The sequence below is a fragment of the Lolium rigidum genome, chromosome 2 (genome assembly GCF_022539505.1).
Source record: "Lolium rigidum isolate FL_2022 chromosome 2, APGP_CSIRO_Lrig_0.1, whole genome shotgun sequence".
In the NCBI taxonomy this organism is placed as follows: domain Eukaryota; kingdom Viridiplantae; phylum Streptophyta; class Magnoliopsida; order Poales; family Poaceae; genus Lolium; species Lolium rigidum.
This window is the reverse complement of record NC_061509.1, coordinates 106,476,809-106,492,087: the sequence shown is the minus strand read 5'-3', so window position 1 is coordinate 106,492,087 and position 15,279 is coordinate 106,476,809.

The following is a 15,279-nucleotide window of genomic DNA, read 5'->3' as shown; positions in this document are numbered from 1 at the left end:
GTAAAAGTGGTATTGTGCACTAATCCTCTAGCCGACATCATTACTCTCTAGGCGGTGAAGCCCAACAAGTTAAGAGAGCCCTAGCTCTGATACCAATTGAATGTACAAGGACGTCACCTAGAGGGGGGGGGGGTGAATAGGCGGGTTATAAAAACTTCTACTTGAGTGCTAAACAAGGCGGAATAAAACTACACATGGTTTACTTGTTTAGCACAAAGCCTATCAACTAGGGGTTTGCCTATGTGCACCAACAACCTATGCTAAGCATGATGAGCAACAAGGTGATAACAATCTAGGTATATAACATCAAGCATGACATATATTACAATGTAAAGCGCATAGGTAAAGGAGCTCGGGCTGAGAAGTAACCGGTGCACGAGGAGACGACGATGTATCCCGAAGTTCACATCCAAGGGTGCTACGTCTCCGTTGGAGCGGTGTGGAGGCACGAGGCACTCCAATGAGCCACTAAGGCCACCGTATTCTCCTCGAGCCTTTCCACCAAGGGGAAAGCCTCGATCCACTAAGGGACCCTTGAGGGTGGTCACCGAACCCGTACAAGCTTGGGGCAAACACCCAAGTATCAAGCTTGAGGCAACTCCACAACACGGAGGCTCTCAAGTACAAGGACACAATGGCTACAACACGCCACACCGACAACAAGGTCACAAAGACTCCAACGCGCCACAACCAGCTCCAAAACCACAAAGGCTACCACACTCAACAAAGGCAAAAACGCCACAAAGACGACAAGGCCACAAAGGCTATCACGCCACAAAGGCGACAAGGCCACGATGGCTACCACGCCACAAAGGCTACAAGGCCACGAAGGCAACAACACCACTAAGGTCAACACGCCCTCTACGAGACCGAAACCCCGGAGAGAACCCAAACCGATGCACCTAATGAAATGGCTAAGAACACCACTAAGATGCCCAAGTTCTTCTCTCCCAAATTCCAACAAAGCTACAAAAGCTATTGGGGGAATAAGAGAGGAATAACAAATATGAGGAGGAACACCAAATTACTCCAAGATCCCCTCACTTGGAGAGGGATTCAATTGGTGAAGCACTAGATCTATATCTCCTCTCTCCTTTTCCCCAAAAAGATGCAAGAAATAGTGGGGGGGTCAAGAGGATGGTAAAGCTCTTCAAGGTCAACAATGGAGGAGAGAGAGAAGGTAGGAAGAAGTAGTTGGGTCGGAGGTGGAAGAGAGATATAAATAGAGGGCCTAAAAATATGATTCGCGCCCGAGCGGTACTACCGCTTGTCGAAGCGGTACTACCGTTCGCGCGCAAAACTGTGCCGAAATAGGCACAAAAATGGTCCAAACCGGTAGTACCGCTGACTGGGGCGGTACTACTGCTTGGTGCCCCAGAGCAAATCGGATGCAATGAGAAGAGAGAGAAAGAGAGAGCAGCATGCAGCGGGGCAGAGCAGCAGGCATGTGGTAGCAGCAGCAGCGTGGCAGGCGGGGACTGCGAGGCGCGTGAGCCTCTCCCGCGCGGGAGACCTCCTGCCGTATAGCGCGGGGGCGGGAGGAGCGTGGGCACCGAGGCGGTCAACGCCTCCTAGCTTCGATCGAGCGGGAGCGTGGCCAGGCGAGCGAGCGGCTGCAGCAGCGGCCCGCGCGGGCAGAGCAGAGCTAGGCCACGGGCGGTGGAGGCAGGCGCGACAGTGGGCCAGGCGGCCTGGCTGCGGGAGATGGGGCTGGGCCGGTACTTCCGGCCACGATACCGGTCCAGTTACGGTACCACCGGCCCAGTACCGGTTTGATAACGGACAGATCCAGTGGGCTCGAAAGGAGGATGCGGTACTGGGCCGGTACCACCAACGGTGGTACCGCCCGGCCCAAAAACGAATTTTCTTTTCTTTTTCCAAATATGATGCACTATAAAAATCATAACTTGAGCTAGGAAAATCCGATTGCGGTGAAACCAATTTTGCTAGAAAGAGGGCGACAAGAGCTACCTTCTCACAAGGTGAAATCATGAAAATTAGTGGATGATGATTTTCTCATGGTCATAGAGGTGTAACCTCTCAATATGGTATATCAGGAAAATCATCACCCTCGCACATGCAACATGCGATGCATCCGGAATCCGTTTCTGATGAGCTAGAGCTTGGCATGAGAATGAACACAAGATCTAACCCATCTCATGGATAAGAACCAAGAACAACCAAGAAACACGATGCAAATGCATGCAAAGTTTGAGCTCTCTCCGATGGTGCGACCCACTATCCTATCGAGCACAAACTTTGTCCTTGCGCGTTCCACTTGAGTCGGAAAACTCCATCTTCACCCTCTTCATCATTATACATGCCACCATCTTCTTCCAACATACACGCCTCCATCTTCTTCCATCTTGTACGCACGCCACCGTCTTCATCCATCTTGTATGATGTCTTCATCCCTCTTCATCTTCTACACCGTCTTCATCTCTCTTCGACACCGTCTTCATCCGTCTTCTTAATTGTACTCGATCTTCTTCATCTCGCAACCTTGAGGCCAACTAATGGCTATGGACATGACCTAAGATAGATTCTCAATACAATCGTTAGTCCATAGGGATTGTCATCAATTACCAAAACCACACGTGGGGGCTCGATGTTCTTTCACCGTGACCTATCACCGCCTCGTCTCCTTGTTCAAGTGGCCAGGTATGAAAACGGTTGTCCGTGACTATGTTCATGAATGCCATGTCTGTCAGCAAGACAAACCTGAAAGGATACACTCTCCCGACCTCCTCCATCCTCTGCCGATTCCATCCAAGCCCTGGGATATGGCGACCATGGATTTTATTGAAGGTCTTCCTCCATCAAGACACTACAATTGCATTCTGGTGGTGGCCGACAAGCTAATAAAGTATGCCACTTCATGCCTCTCCGCCACCCTTATACTGCCAGTAAATTTGCTGAAGTTTTTGTGGATGGCATCTATCGTCTCCATGGCCTTCCTAAATCCCTAGTGTCAGATCGCGATCCCGTCTTTACCAGCCAATTCTGGCAGACGGTGTTCCGCGCAACTGGAACTAATTTGTGGATGAGCACGGCGTATCATCCAGAGACGGACGGTCAGACGGAACACGTTAACCAGTCTATTGAGTGCTTTCTTCGTTGTTTCATCAGAGCGCACCCTCAGCACTGGAGCAAGTGGCTGTCCTTGTGCGAGTTCTGGTACAACACTAATTGGCATTCTTCTCTGGGCAAATCACCGTTCGAGGTGCTGTATGGGAGGCAACCTAGGTACTTTGGCATCTCGGCTTCTGACTCGATTGCTTCATCGGATATTCAGTCATGGTTGCATGAGCGTTCCTTGGTGATTGAGTCTGTGCGCCAACATGTGCTCCGAATGCAGCAACGTATGAAACATCAAGCATCAAGCGGACAAGAATCGCACTGAAAGGGTTTTCGCAGTTGGGGACAAGGTATTCTTGAAACTTCAACCTTATGTCCAAGCTTCAGTACGTAGTACGTCGTGCTAGCCACAAACTCGCATTCAAGTTCTTCGGGCCTTATGCGGTTCTGGCTCGCGTTGGTGGGGTCGCATACAAGCTCCAATTACCAGTTGACAAGGTATTAACTTGTCAATGCCTACAAGTTGTAGACTAGGGTTTCGCGGAAAGTAGAGGGCAAGTAGATCTCGAAGGTTTCGGCCGAAAAGGTGCTCGACTATAAAAACTATGGTGTATGTTGACAATGATTCGATCCTTTCTTTCTCCCTCGGCTCCCCTTTATATAGGAGGTGGAGCCGAGGTTTTCGTATTGTACAAGTTACAAAGTTCAGGAGACTTATTCGAGTCTTTCCCGTATTTATACAAGTTTTATTCCTAATCTATCTCTACTTCCCATATCGATGCTTATTGGGCTTCCGAGCTTCACAATCTTCGGGTCATGGGCCTTTGATTATCACCGGGTACCTTATTCGGCAGGCCCATCTGGGATGCCTAAGTCAGTAGCCCCCGAGATTTTGCTTGAATCGTAGAGTCGAGTAAAATCTCCATTTTCAAAACAATCCATAAGTTCTATGAATCTTTGTAATATTTTGCTCGAAGTATTTATAGTACAGGGATAACGGTAGATGGGGCTGGTTCATCTGACAGATCAGGTACCAGTTAACTGCTCTTGTGCCAATCCCGCCAAAACCTACTTCAAGGTCAAGTCCCTGGACTCGATCTTGTGATACTGGCTTAATTCGATATGCGCCTCTTAAGGTCTTACCATACACCGAATTCCAGTTAAATTTTTATCGAGTACCTAACGCATCCGCTAGGATTTTTCTTCGCGCCTGTTGACACGGATAAAGTAGTAGAGCGCATTCGGGTGTGATACCACGCCGCACAGGATGGATCCCGGGGACTTACCTTCGTAAAATATGACGCCATTCAGAGATTTTATCGCGACGGACGCGCTCGGAGAATATATTGTCGAGTGCCTTTGACGGCTGCTGGAATGGTATATTTATTCGATTCATATGATGACATACTATCTTGACTTCCCGATGGGAGTACATAAAGAGTTATGTATAACTCGAAAATGTACGATGATACTTCTTTCTCATATTTCATCGGGTACGTGGTCAGCATACCCGATGGGAGTAGCCCCTGAGGCTACAGCCAAGTGCTTGTACTTGGTTGTAGGCTCAACTTCTATTGTCTTGTCGCTATTTTGTTAGCCTTCCTTTCTTCTTCTTCTTCTTCTTCTTCTTCTTCTTCTTCTTCTTCTTCTTCTTCTTCTTCTTCTTCTTCTTCTTCTTCTTCTTCTCTCTCTCTCTCTCTCTCTCTCTCTCTCTCTCTCTCTCTCTCTCTCTCTCTCTCTCCTTTTCTCTTTTTTTTTTTCGTTTGCTGCTCCCTTTCTATTTCATTTTATCGGGTGCGCGACCAGCGCTGCCGATGGGAGTAGCCCCCAAGGCTACAACCAAGTGTTTGCACTTGGTTGTAGGCTCAGCCTTTGCTATTTTTCACCAACTCTATCTTTTCCTTTGTGACCTTGTCCTCTTGTCAGAAGTATGAACAATACTTCTGATAAGAGTAGCCCAGAGCATATGAGCAAATGCTTGTATTTGATCATAGGCTCCCGAAGTTTCTCTGTCGGAACACTCGAGATTTTCTTGTCGCTATATTTGATAGAAGCACTTGAAGTTTCCTTTGGAATGACATCGATGCTTGACGATAGCCACGATTGACTCCTTGGAAAACCACGGCTGCTGTCACTTCACTGAGACGTGGGCCCGAAATTCTGCACCATCGACACGTTGCGCAAGTGGGGGACACATGTCCTCCGTAATTTCCGGCACACGCGCAGTAACTTATGTCCTTTAACTTCACGCTGAAAAGACCGTTCTGGCCTTGTGGACACGCGTAGGGCTAAAAATGCATCTCCTTTTTATCCAACGGCGCGACGGATCGACTCCTCGCTATAAAGTCACCGCATCTTCTACCTTTTTCCCCTTCGTCGCGCCGCAGATCTTCTTCCTCTCTCTACTTCCGCCATTGCCGTTCCACCAAGCTCCTCAAGCCCTCGCTCTCTTTCACCCCGCCGCTCCACCAAAGCACTCCCTCATGCCGTCGCGCATGAAGCTAACAAAGCACATAGCTCCAGGCACCAACGCTTCGATCGAGAAAGCTGAGGTCTCTGGATGGGAGCGATCCAAGATCTCCAACCAGCATCAAAGGATTCTCAAAAAACTTGGCCTGCTGAAGAAGCAAGATTCTTTGATCTTCCCTGGCGACGAGAGCTTCCCGTGTCCTCTAATCGGATACCGGATAACTTTCATTGACCATCGCATTCGTGGTCTCTCCACCCCTATCCACGAATTCCTCCGTGGTCTTCTCTTTATTTACGGGATCCAGCTACACCAGCTGACCCCGAACTCCATCCTCCACATCTCCATTTTTATTACCTTGTGCGAGTGTTTCCTCGGCACCCACCCTCATAGGGGCCTATGGAAATGCATTTTCTACCTCCGGCGCAACAACTCTCGAAACATCCTCTACAATGTAGGCGGCATTTGTATCAGCTTTCATCCCGATGTTGACTACTTCGACGTCAAATTCCCCGACTCCGTCCAAGGGTGGAGCAAGAGGTGGTTATACATCTATGACGAGTACACACCCTCCTAGGAATATGGCATCGCACCATTCGAAGCTGCCGAGGAAACTCAAAGGCATCGATCTTGGGACTCAGAGGCCACTGCCGAAGAAAAGGCGCCCACTGAAGCCTTGATGAAACGCATCCATCAGCTCCAGAACAACAATGGAGAGGAACTCTCAGGTGTTCAGATAACTGCGTACCTCCTTGGGATCAGGGTGCAGCCTCTACAGGCTCGCAAACCCCCCTGGATGTACTCTGGCGAGAAATATGTCGATCGCTTGTCCAAGGATCTCTCTTTGAAGGACTTGGAAAGGCTCATCCGACGTTTTACTTCCTTGAGAAAAAAACACGAGGTTCATTCCTCTTGCCGCGTGGAGCCATATAGCGCCTCCCACGCTCTTCCCGAAGTAAGTAGCCGTCCTTCGAGTTGCTTAACTATTTTTATCGACTGCTTTTTGTTTTCCTTGTATAATCACCTTTATCTTTCTTTTGCATTTTACAGGGCCACCAAATTTTATCTTCTCTACCCCCCCCCCTTCTTGAAGGTGGAGAGGTAGACGATCGGCAAATTGTCACCAGCGATTCTCAGGAACCTCTTCCTGAAAGTGAAGCCACGGGATCTCAGAAATCTGCGGGTTCCTCCGAAAGAGGCACCAGATCTGAGCAATCTGAGTCTGGTCCCTCCATTTCTCCTCCTCCTTCTACTTCTCCTGGGCGCAAGAGGAAGAGAAACGATGTCTAAGACTCTGGCGCCTCCAAACCTTCTGAACTGGCTGTCGAGGAATCTTCACCTGAAAAAGAGGGTGCCGTCGACCCCTACGATGACGCTGGTGCCCTTAGCTTGTGATTTACTTTATTGTCGTGTTTTATCCATCTCTCTTTATTTTTTCTTCGGAATACTAATCTTCCTATATTGGCAGATCCGAAGATGAAAAAAAAGAAAAACCCGCAGTTCATGGTACGCCTCCAACGAGCACATCCAATACCATGGTTCTTTCTGAAGAACACCGCACTGCTGTGGAATCTTTGCCTCCCCCTCAGCAGAACATGGAAATGTCGACTCCTATGGCTATCCCCCGAGCCCCCTCGCCGAAGAAAGCAAGGACTAGGGCTGGCGACAGTCATGAGATTGTTGCGGGGAGTTCTTCGACTCCTTCTTTGGACGATGTAAGTCTTCTTTTTCTTTGCTTCACTATTTTGTATTACTCGTCTATTTTTCTCTTCCCATCTGTGTCTTTGACCGTTTGATGATTTTTGCCTCTTCTGAACTTGCTTTCTGATGTTTACTCTTTACAGCCTCTGATGAAGCATCTCATCAGCCTTGGAACCCAGTTTATTGGGCTCCGTGATGAAGCCGACGATTTGAAAGGTAAAACCCGCCTTCTTTTTAATGACTCGCTTTCTTCGCCTAGCACCTATTTCTATTTTCTGATTATTGGTCTTTGCTCTTTGACTATCTTTTCAGAGGCGTTCCACCGAGCCGACGAACGTGCTGACGCACTTGCGGCTAAGCTAAAGCTCAGTGAAAAGGCTCGCGAGAAAGCTGAAAAAGATGTCGCTGCTGTTGAGGATCTCCGCCAGAGACTCCAAAATGCTGAGAACGCTTTGAGCGACAAAATTGCTCAGCAGATTGAGCGTGAGAATGCCATAGTAGATCGGTTCGACACCCAGAATCGGAGATTCACTAGTAAGCTTTCTTCTTCACCTGCTCCTTTGTGTTTATCTTGATTTTGTTCCTCCGAATGTGGATGGACTTGTATTTTGTTCCAGCTGGGAAGGATGGGTGAAGAATTTACTTTCCATGAGGAAGTCGAGGATCGTCTTCTCGACACACTGTCAATCCTGGAGTTGAATGGCGACTTAGCGCGCACCAATATTTCTAATGCTCGTGTCGCGTTTAAGCGCCTTTTCCCCATTTCTTTCCTAAGGAAACATAGACGTAGATTTTCTCTGAGCTCGTCCAGCGCTTCCTGGGTAAGGAAGATCCTGCCTTGGTCTATCGGCAGGAGAACTTGAAGGTTGGAGTCCACTGGGCGAAGGCTGGTAGCCCCAAAGGGACGAACAAGGAGAAGTGGAAAACTTTGGTGAAGGTTGCCAAGCCCCACTCGAAGGAAATCCTCGCCTTCTTGAGCCCGAAGCCTGCTGCATCCACTAGCACTGCCAGGACGGAGGTCAAGTAGACCAACCCGTCCCTATTTTTTTTCTTTTCCTTTTGTAGTTGTCGCTTTCTTTGTGATCTGCGACTATCCACCTCGACTCGCTAGGAGTTGACTTTTGTAAGGGACCTCGCTTATGTAAATATCTCCAGTATTAATGAAAAAGTGATCCTTGTCGAATGATTGATGTCGATATTTTCTTTCTTCCAATTGATTTTTGATAACTATACCGAGGCTGTTGGACCTTCCAATGCTTCACCCGCCGCGTCTCGCTCTACGAGAACACCTACCGGCGTTTCCTTAGATGATTCGTCGTGTGCTGATTCGCTCCAAGAATTAGCTGAACTTCGACAGCAGCTTCATGCTATGAAAAGACAAGCCGTGATTGTGATGGAACAATCTCAAAAGTCTTCGGATCGCGAACAAGCTGCGCTTCAGCGAGCACAAGAAGCTTTTAAGTTGAAAGAATCTGCCACTGCCGAAGCTTTGCGTGCTACCAACCGTGAAGATTACATGCTTGACCTCATAACTGGCGCAAGTCAAGATATGGCGGGTGTGTGACGCTTTTTGCCCTTTCTTTTCCATGTGACTCTCGTACTTCTTCTTACGCCTTTTTGTTTCCTTTGCGACATATAGATTCGTTCCTGGACAGTACTGCCGAGGAACAACGCGTTGGTGCACGAGTTGAAATTCTTCTTCGACTCGCCCATCAGAACGACATCGACTTCTGGGCTGATGCTGACCGCACTCGCCGAATTATGCGATTCCAAGACCGCGTAGCCCAGATCCGAGATTTTCTTGACTTCTGCACTAGTACGTTGTCCATGGTGTACAACGCTATGTTTCCTCGGAATCCTCAACCTGCAACTCTTCCTGATTTGATGAAAAAATTCAAGAACGTACATCAAATCCATGACTTTGTGAAGGCTCAGCTGATGGCCGGCGCCAGGTTTGCTTTGATCTGGTTGAAAATTTGTCACCCGAAACTGGATCTGAACAATGTTATCGACGTCTGCTACTCCAAGGTAAATCAGAGGAGAAAAAATATCGCCAAGCTTAACGATGCGGTGACACCCATTGCTGAAAAGATGATTGAAGAACTTCTAAGGGTGGATGCTACTTTCTTCAAGAATATCATTATGTGGATGCCCTGGATGCTCCTATTGAGGGTGAAAAAGTGACCATAGATGATTTGATATAGGTGTTCATCTTCTTTTTCTTCTGTTGTGCTCGATCTAAGCCAGAGTGTCAATATTGCGAGTCATATGTATATGGCATATGTTGCGAAACCTTGTGTAAAGTTAAAGAAGTGTATAATTTTTCGTCGAGTCCCTGAATGACCCTATATGGCGTGACTATATTTGTTTTTCGCGAGGTTTAGTATGAAACCAAATCTTTGTATTTTGCGAGTATCGAATATATTAGGAATTTGTCGGGTACGAGCCCCCGAGCCTTGTTTGTGCGTGAAGGTCATAAGCAATCACTATTTTTTATTTCAATCATACTATATTGCAGCTTCGCAAGCCCGCCTCATTAAAAACCTTTCAGCCCCACTCGGTGCACTGAAAGGGAAGGAATGCGTCTGAAAACTTGCGAGCTCTTCAGATACAATGTATTTTTACAGAGTTTGTATTCCTTGGTCCTTTAGGCGTAGAATCGCCATAGCTGCGCCACATTCCACGGGTTCCCTTCTTCCTTGCCTGTTTTCTTGTCTTTCATTCTGTAAGCTCCTCCTGGAATAACTGCAGTAACTATGTATGGGCCTAACCATGGAGACTTGAATTTTTCATGGCTGTCTTGGGTGAGCCAAAGAACTAGGTCGCCAACTTGAAAGGACCTTGGCCGCAAGCGTCGACTATGGTAGTTTTTCAGGTTCTGCTGATACGTGGTGACTCTCGATAGTACCTCGTCCCTAGCTTCGTCGAGTGCGTCAACATCGTCCTCTAGCGCTTTCCTTGAAGTTTCTTCATCATATTCGGAAACTCTCAGAGAGTTACGCTCTATTTTTATCGGGAGCACCGGCTCAGCTCTGTGGACCAAAAAGAACGGAGTTTCTTGCGTTGCTGCATTGGGTGTTGTTTGTATGCTCCATACCACGCTAGGCAGCTCATCAATCCAGGTGTATCGAGCTTTCTCCAATGGTGTTAACATGCGCTTCTTGATGCCATTGCAGATAATACCGTTTGCTTTCTCGACTTGGGCATTGGTTTGCGGGTGCGCCACTGATGCGAAGTGTAGTTTGATTCCTAATTCTGTGCAATAGTCCTTGAATTCTCGAGAAGTGAAGTTGCTACCTGATACGTCTCCGACGTATCGATAATTTCTTATGTTCCATGCCACATTATTGATGATACCTACATGTTTTATGCACACTTTATGTCATATTCGTGCATTTTCTGGAACTAACCTATTAACAAGATGCCGAAGTGCCGCTTGTCGTTTTCTCGCTGTTTTTGGTTTCGAAATCCTAGTAACGAAATATTCTCGGAATTGGACGAAATCAAGACCCAGGGGCCTATTTTGCCACGAACCTTCCAGAAGACCGAAGAGCATACGAAGTGGGGCCACGAGGTGGCCAGACCACATGGCGGCGCGGCCAAGGGGGGGCCCACGCCGCCCTGTGGTGTGGGCCCCTCGTCAGCCCCCCGACTCTGCCCTTCCGCCTACTTAAAGCCTCCGTCGCGAAACCCCTGAGGCGGAAAAACCACGATACGGAAAACCTTACTGAGACGCCGCCGCCGCCAATCCCATCTCGGGGGATTCTGGAGATCTCCTCCGGCACCCTGCCGGAGAGGGGATTCATCTCCCGGAGGACTCTACACCGCCATGGTCGCCTCCGGAGTGATGAGTGAGTAGTTCACCCCTGGACTATGGGTCCATAGCAAGTAGCTAGATGGTTGTCTTCTCCTCATTGTGCTTCATTGTTGGATCTTGTGAGCTGCCTAACATGATCAAGATCATCTATCTGTAATACTCTATGTTGCGTTTGTCGGGATCCGATGGATAGAGAATACCATGTTATGTTAATTATCAAGTTATTTCATATGTGTTATTTATGATCTTGCATGCTCTCCGTTATTAGTAGAGGCTCTGGCCAAGTTTTTGCTCTTAACTCCAAGAGGGAGTATTTATGCTCGATAGTGGGTTCATGCCTGCATTGACACATGGGACAAGTGACGAAAGTTCTAAGGTTGTGTTGTGCTCGTTGCCACTAGGGATAAAACATTGATGCTATGTCCGAGGATGTAGTTATTGATTACATTACGCACCATACTTAATGCAATTGTCTCGTTGCTTTGCAACTTAATACTGGAAGGGGTTCGGACGATAACCTGAAGGTGGACTTTTAGGCATAGATGCAGTTGGATGGCGGTCTATGTACTTTGTCGTAATGCCCAATTAAATCTCACTATACTTATCATGACATGTATGTGCATTGTTATGCCCTCTCTATTTGTCAATTTCCCGACTGTAATTTGTTCACAAACATGCTTTTATCTTATGGGAGAGACACCTCTAGTGAACTGTGGACCCCGGTCCATTCTTTTAATACTGAAATACAAATCTGCTGCAATACTTGTTTTTACTGTTTTCTCTGCAAACAATCATCTTCCACACAATTCGGTTAATCCTTTGTTACAGCAAGCCGGTGAGATTGACAACCTCATCTGTTTCGTTGGGGCAAAGTACTTTGGTTGTGTTGTGCAGGTTCCACGTTGGCGCCGGAATCCTCGGTGTTGCGCCGCACTACATCCCGCCGCCATCAACCTTCAACGTGCTTCTTGGATCCTCCTCGGTTCGATAAACCTTGGTTTCTTTCCGAGGGAAAACTTGCCGCTGTGCGCATCATACCTTCCTCTTGGGGTTGCCCAACGAACGTGTGAAATACACGCCATCAAGCATATTTTCCGGCGCCGTTGCCGGGAGATCAAGACACGCCGCAAGGGGAGTCTCCACTTCTCAATCTCTTTACTTTGTTTTTGTCTTGCTTTATTTTATTTACTACTTTGTTTGCTGCATTATATCAAAACACAAAAAAATTAGTTGCTAGCTTTACTTTATTTACTGTCTTGTTTGCTATATCAAAAACACAAAAAAATTAGTTTACTTGCATTTACTTTATTTAGTTTGCTTTATTTACTACTGCTAAAATGGCCAACCCCGAAAATACTAAGTTGTGTGACTTCACTAGCACAAATAATAATGATTTCCTATGCACACCTATTGCTCCACCTGCTACTACAGCAGAATTCTTTGAAATTAAACCAGCTTTACTTAATCTTGTTATGCGAGAGCAATTTTCTGGTGTTAGTTCTGATGATGCTGCTGCCCATCTCAATAATTTTGTTGAATTGTGTGAAATGCAAAAGTATAAAGATGTAGATGGTGACATTACAAAATTAAAATTGTTTCCTTTCTCATTAAGAGGAAGAGCTAAAGATTGGTTGCTATCTCTGCCTAAGAATAGTATTGATTCTTGGACTAAATGCAAGGATGCTTTTATTGGTAGATATTATCCCCCTGCTAAAATTATATCTTTGAGGAGTAGCATAATGAATTTTAAACAATTGGATAATGAACATGTTGCTCAAGCTTGGGAAAGAATGAAATCTTTGGTTAAAAATTGCCCAACCCATGGATCGACTACTTGGATGATTATCCAAACCTTCTATGCAAGACTAAATTTTTCTTCGCGGAATTTATTGGATTCAGCTGCTGGAGGTACCTTTATGTCCATCACTCTTGGTGAAGCAACAAAGCTCCTTGATAATATGATGATTAATTACTCTGAATGGCACACGGAAAGAGCTCCACAAGGTAAGAAGGTAAATTCTGTTGAAGAATCCTCTTCCTTGAATGATAAGGTTGATGCTATTATGTCTATGCTTGCGAATGATAGGACTAATGTTGATCGTAATAATGTTCCATTAGCTTCATTGGTTTCCCAAGAAGAACATGTTGATGTAAACTTCATTAAAAATAATAATTTCAACAACAATGCTTATCGGAACAATTCTAGTAATAACTATAGGCCATATCCTTATAATAATGGTAACGGTTATGCTAATTCTTATGGGAATTCTTACAACAATAATAGGAATACACCCCCTGGACTTGAAGCCATGCTTAAAGAATTTATTAGTACACAAACTCGCCTTTAACAAGTCCTGTTGAGGAAAAGCTCAATAAAATTGATATTCTTGTTTCTAGAGTTGATAGTCTTGCCTCTGATGTTGATCTTTTGAAATCGAAAGTTATGCCTAATAGGGATATTGAAAATAAAAATTTTACTACAGCAAATGCCATCCAAGTTAAAATTAATGAGAATATAAGATTAATGGCTGAACTGCGTGCTAGGTGGGATAGAGAAGAAAATGAAAAACTAGCTAAAAAGGAAAATGTAGCTAAAGTTTGGACTATTACCACCACTATCAATGCTAATGATTCACATGTTGCTGCACCTCCTACTATCAATAATAAAATAATTGGTGTTGGCAATGCTTCTACTCCTAGTGCAAAGCGCGCAAAATTACCTCGAAACCGCTAAAACCGCCGAAACCGCTCTGTGATAAAACTGCTGAAATTTTTTCCAACCTTGGGGATGATAGTCCCATTGCTTTAAATTGTAATAATTTAGATTTTGATGATTGCCACATCTCTGAAGTTATAAAGTTCTTACAAAAACTTGCTAAGAGTCCCAATGCTAGCGCTATAAACTTGGCTTTCACAAAACATATTACAAATGCTCTCATAAAAGCTAGAGAAGAGAAACTAAAACTTGAAACTTCTATTCCTAGAAAGCTAGAGGATGGTTGGGATCCCATCATTAAAATGAGGGTCAAAGATTTTGATTGTAATGCTTTATGTGATCTTGGTGCAAGTATTTCTGTTATGCCTAAAAAAGTCTATGATATGCTTGACTTGCCACCATTGAAAAACTGTTATCTGGATGTTAATCTCGCTGATAATGCTAAAAAGAAACCTTTGGGGAAAGTTTATAATGTTCATATTATGGTTAACAATAACCTTGTCCCCGTTGATTTTGTTGTCTTGGATATTGAATGCAATGCATCTTGCCCCATTATATTGGGAAGACCTTTTCTTCGAACCGTTGGTGCTACTATTGATATGAAGGAAGGTAATATTAAGTATCAATTTCCTCTCAAGAAAGGTATGGAACACTTCCCTAGAAAGAGAATGAAGTTACCTTATGATTCTATTATTAGAACAAATTATGATGTTGATGCTTCGTCTCTTGATGTTACTTGATATACACTTTCTGCGCCTAGCTGAAAGGCGTTAAAGAAAAGCGCTTATGGGAGACAACCCATGTTTTTACTACAGTATTTTTGTTTTATATTTGAGTCTTGGAAGTTGTTTACTACTGTAGCAACCTCTCCTTATCTTAGTTTTGAGTTTTGTTGTGCCAAGTAAAGTCTTTGATAGTAAAGTAAGTACTAGATTTGGATTACTGCGCAGTTCCAGCATTTCTTTGCTGTCACGAATCTGGGTCTACCTCCCTGTAGATAGCTCAGAAAATTAAGCCAATTTACGTGCATGATCCTCAGATATGTACGCAACTTTCATTCAATTTGAGCATTTTCATTTGAGCAAGTCTGGTGGCCTAATAAAATCCATCTTTATGGTCTGTTCTGTTTTGACAGATTCTGCCTTTTATTTTGCATTGCCTCTTTTGCTATGTTGGATGAATTTCTTTGATCCATTAATGTCCAGTAGCTTTATGCAATGTCCAGAAGTGTTAAGAATGATTGTGTCACCTCTGAACATGTGAATTTTTATTATGCACTAACCCTCTAATGAGTTGTTTCGAGTTTGGTGTGGAGGAAGTTTTCAAGGATCAAGAGAGGAGTATGATGCAATATGATCAAGGAGAGTGAAAGCTCTAAGCTTGGGGATGCCCCGGTGGTTCACCCCTGCATATTCTAAGAAGACTCAAGCGTCTAAGCTTGGGGATTCCCAAGGCATCCCCTTCTTCATCGACAACATTATCAGTGTTCCTCCCCGAAAC